This window comes from Lithobates pipiens, unplaced genomic scaffold, assembly GCF_037356315.1.
Source record: "Lithobates pipiens isolate NorthernLeopardFrog02 unplaced genomic scaffold, aLitPip1_a1.2 Scaffold_30, whole genome shotgun sequence".
Lineage (NCBI taxonomy): Eukaryota > Metazoa > Chordata > Amphibia > Anura > Ranidae > Lithobates > Lithobates pipiens.
In genome coordinates this window covers 49,963,520-49,968,322 of record NW_027507791.1, presented here as the reverse complement: position 1 = coordinate 49,968,322, position 4,803 = coordinate 49,963,520, and the positions used below count along the sequence as shown (strand labels likewise).

At 43.2% G+C, this 4,803-nt stretch overlaps 1 long non-coding RNA gene across 1 annotated transcript; it reads left to right on the top strand.

Moving 5' to 3' along the window:
- Positions 1-2,125: 2,125 nt before the first annotated feature.
- On the top strand, positions 2,126-4,181 carry LOC143942799 (uncharacterized). The gene is made up of 2 exons (XR_013264842.1): positions 2,126-2,208; positions 3,596-4,181. It is a non-coding gene; the product is annotated as an uncharacterized LOC143942799 (long non-coding RNA).
- Positions 4,182-4,803: the final 622 nt, after the last annotated feature.

Genomic DNA, 4,803 nt, shown 5'->3' with positions numbered 1-4,803 from the left:
GCATATATTGATTGGTTTGTGCAAAAGTTATAGTGTCTACAAACTAGGGGATAGTTTTATGGCATTTTTATTAAATTTTTTCTTTTTTATTAGTTATGGCGGCGATCTGACACACATCGGACACTTTTGACACTATTTTGGGACCATTGTCATTTATACAGCGATCAGTGCTATAAAAATGCAACGATTACTGTGTAAATAACATTGGCAGGGAAGGGGTTAAACACTAGGGGGCAATCACGGGGTTAAGTGTGTCCTAGGGAGTGATTATAACTGTATGGGGGCGGTGGGCTACCACTCACATGACAGAGATCACTGCTCCTGATCACAGGGAGCAGTGGATCTCTGTCATGTCACTAGGCAGAACAGGGAAATGCCTCTTTTACATAGGCATCTCCCCGTTTTTCCACTCTGTGACACAATCGCAGGTACCCGGCGGACGTCGAGTCCGCGGGACCCGCGGGCACGGGCACAGAGCGCTCACAATGCCGCATCTTAAGGGGACATACCTGTATGACCATTTGCCCAGCCGTGCCATAGTGCCGACGTATATCATCCTGCGCTGGTCAACATGTGGTTAACCACTTCCCGACCGGCGCGCGCCGATATATGTCGGCAGAATGGCACGGGCAGGCATATTGGCGTACAGGTACGTCCAATTTTAAATGCCTCCCTGACTGCGGGTCGGGACCCCCGTGAGTCCGGTCATGGGTCCCGCTGACTCAATCGCCGCGGGCATACCCGTGATTGTCTCACGGGGAGGCTGAACTGGGAGATGCCGTTGTAAACAGCATCTCCCAGTTCTTCCCAGCAACAAGTGACGCTGATCTCTGCTCCATGTGATTGGAGCAGAGATCAGTGTTCACTAAAAGAAAGCACAACCCCCCCCACAGTTAGTAACACACTCCTAGGAATACTTAACCCCTACACTGCCACCCACTGGTTAACCCCTTCACTGCCAGTGTCATTTACACAGGAATCAGTGCATTTGTATAGCAGTGATTACTGTATAAATGACAATGGTCCCAAAAATGTGTCAAAAATGTCCGATGTGTCCGCCATAATGTCGCAGTCACAATAAAAAAAAAATTATTAATAAAAATGTCATAAAACTATCCCCTATTTTACCAAAAATATGTAGAAGAATACGTATCGGCCTAAACTGAGGGTAAAAAAATTTTTTTTATATATATTTTTGGGGGATATTTATTATAACAAAAGGGAAAAAATAATGCGTCTTTTTCAAAATTGTCGCTCTATTTTCGTTTATAGCGCAAAAAATAAAAACCGCAGAGGTGATCAAATACCACCAAAAGAAAGCTCTATTTGTGGGGAAAAAAGAACCTCAATTTTGTTTGGGAACCACGTCGCACGACCGCGCAAATGTCAGTTAAAGCGACGCAGCGCCGAATCGCAAAAAGTGGTCTGGTCTTTGGCCAGCAAAATGGTCCGGGGGCCGAAGTGGTTAAAGATGAGGCGGCTGGTATTCTTCACACAGAATTCGGATTGGTTGATCATTTTTCGATCTACTTGAATTCGAATAATTCCAAAAATTTGGAATTGGTTTGAAAATAAACTAACCAAAATGAAATTAAACTAAACAAATTCCGAAATGAATCAGTGAAACAAAATTAGTAAAATAACGAATATATCCCAAAAAAAAAGAAACATCTTTTTACGTCCTGCACATGTCTAGTAGGGATGACCTCAGGCATGTTCCGATCATAGTCTGAACCCACTTCAGCGATCTCGCCATGAAGCTGTCAATGTACTTGACCAATCATAAGCTGCCAAGACATTCCCTGCCACACAACTGTACATACACATGCCCCTCCCATATGTGCAGTGTTGGGGTGGGTGTCTCCTTGGTAGGGATTAACAAATGCATGATAATCCTGCAGTCCACCTCAAACCTATTACCACCGCTCCTATTGTTATTTAAGGAAATTCCCAAGAGAAATACACATTATACTATTGGTGCCTTTTGGTTTCCTGTCTTTAATGCTGATCCTGCAGTTTCACTTGTGGCATATTAGCATTAAGTCAAATTGGAAAAACTGGATTTCAGGACTGGGCTTTGTTGTTGCGAAAATTCAAAACATCTCTTCACTCAACACCAGTATTGGTGCGTCAAGTATTGAATTCTTATAACTTGTTATTGCTGATCTTATAGGTGCTCCACCGAGGACAGATGAAGGAGAAGTAAATGTGAGTATTGCAAAGTGCCTTGAACAAGGTTGGTAGGTGTTGTCTTGTAGTGGTTGTGGGTGATGAGTGCCCCTTTAAATGTCATTAGTGTGTGACCCACTTAAATGTTGGTGGTAAGTGGCAAGTGTTCCATTACTGCTGGGGGTGAATGGTATTTTTCTCCAAAACATTGGTGGTCAGTGTGCCCCCTTTATAGTCTATATACTCTGTACCCTCTTGATGCTCAGTGGTGGTCAGTGGCCCCCTTCTTGTTGCTCATATAGTCTATATACCCCAGCCATTCTCAACCTTTTCAACACAGAGGAACCCTTGAAATAGTTCTGCAGTCTCGGGGAACCCCTACTAAAAATTAGAAATCTACAATTCATAATACATTAGTGTGATGGTCAATGGGAAGAATGATCCTTACACTTTTGGTCTTTGAGAAGAATGACCTCCTTACAGATAGCTAAAAAGATCAATGGTGTCAGTGGGAACTTATCTGAGAGGCAGAAATGGCCCAATGCTGAAGGAACCCCTAGCAACCTCTGGAGGAACCCTAGGGTTCCACAGAACCCTGGTTGAGAATCACATCCCTGTACCCTCTGGATGTTCAGTGGTGGTCAGTGGGCCCCCCTCCTTGTTGCTCAATGTGCCCCCTTTATAAGTCTATATACCCTGTACCCTCTGGATGTTCAGTGGTGGTCAGTGGGCCCCCCTCCTTGTTGCTCAATGTGCCCCCTTTATAGTCTATATACCCTGTACACTCTGGATGTTCAGTGGTGGTCAGTGGGCCCCCTTCCTTGTTGCTCAATGTGCTCCCTTTATAGTCTATATACCCTGTACCCTCTGGATGTTCAGTGGTGGTCAGTGGGCCCCCTTCCTTGTTGCTCAATGTGCTCCCTTTATAGTCTATATACCCTGTACCCTCTGGATGTTCAGTGGTGGTCAGTGGGCCCCCCTCCTTGTTGCTCAATGTGCCCCCTTTATAGTCTATATACCCTGTACCCTCTGGATGTTCAGTGGTGGTCAGTGGGCACCCCCTTCCTTGTTGCTCAATGTGCCCCCTTCCTTTGGTGGTCAGTAGGAGCAGTTTTACCCACAGGATCACAGGAGAAGAGGAATTCAGAAGATCATCAGAATCGGCAGCAGAGGAAGAAGGGGCGGGCTCTCATTTTTTTTCCCTTTATGTTTGCTGTGATTGGCCATCCCAACAAACCAAAAGGCAGAACCTTAATCAGATTGTCTCTGTACCTAATGGTTGCACTGGCCACCCGTACTTTATTTCTGCAATGCCATTTAAAAACTGTCACCTTCCTGCCATTTTGATACAGTCCAGCAGAAGGGAGGTGTTTGCATTGTTTTATTATGACAGTTTTATTTATTTATTTATGTTTATTTTTTTTAGAATTTTACCTACTCTACTGTGAGGCCCAAATCTATGCGTCGTTTGGCGGCTGCCCAAGAAATGTCAGATGAGCTAGAAAGCATCTATCAGAACACCTAATCCTCTCCCGTCTTCTACTGGGCCTACCAACTACTAATGTAAATGGACTGACTTATAACAAGTTGGTTTCATGTCTTTTGTTTGACTTTGTGGTGTGTTTTGGATTTTTATAGGATTCATTGCAAAAAGTGGCAGTTGATGAAAGGGAAAACTGGCAGTTGATTGTCAGAGTACGGACAAACATCTGAGTTGTGAAGTTTAACAGCAGATTTGTGCAAGTATTCCGTTCTAAAAGACCACCCAGGAGTTGAATAAAAAAGAGCTGAATTGCACAAAGGAAGCCAATTAGGAGTTAGCTTTCGTTCTTAAGCTACAGTGGACTAAATGGTGCTGTCAAGGCTTGAAATATTCTTTAGTTTAAAGCCAGTTTAATATCATTGCACTTGTCTTTTGTTGTACAATACCTGCAGAAATTTTTTTGTGTTTTATGTCAATTTTAATGTTGTTTTTGGATATTTACAAGTCTATAAACTGATCTTCATTATTATCCCTTCCATCATGTAGGTGAAATGTGTACAAACTTTATTGGGTGGATTTACTAAAGGCAAATAAGACTGTGGCAGTTGCTCTAGAACTTAGTAAATGAGCAGAAGCTCTGCTGACTTCCATCATCCAATCATGTGCAAGAAAATGGTACAATAAATATTATTTTCCCAATGTATTAACTTGTCTATTCCCCTAGTTAGCTAGTCTGTTAAAACTCTGTTCACATGTTACTATTGATATCACAATAATGCAAGGTTAGCTGTGAAACCAAGCACACGGCTTAATAAAACAAAGTCTTATTTATTTCCCAAGAAAATAGGAAACACTAATATGAAAGTACTAGCAGATAGTATTCCTCGGCATGGTCTCCTCGGCTGGACTCAAAATGGTGGATAGAGCCATGTGGCTCAGAGACAGAAAGATAGCCAAGTGGCTCAGGTAGTTGCCTGGCTTGAACCAACAGCGAAAAAGGGGACGAATTCCTTCCTGTGTGCCCTTAAATACCCATTCATTCAGACCCATTAGTAACCACCCCCACTAGCCTCCTGCCCAATGCGGTATTGCCAAGAGGTAGTCCTTTTAATATCATCTCTGGGTGCCTGTTGATCCTTTCATCTTTGTCG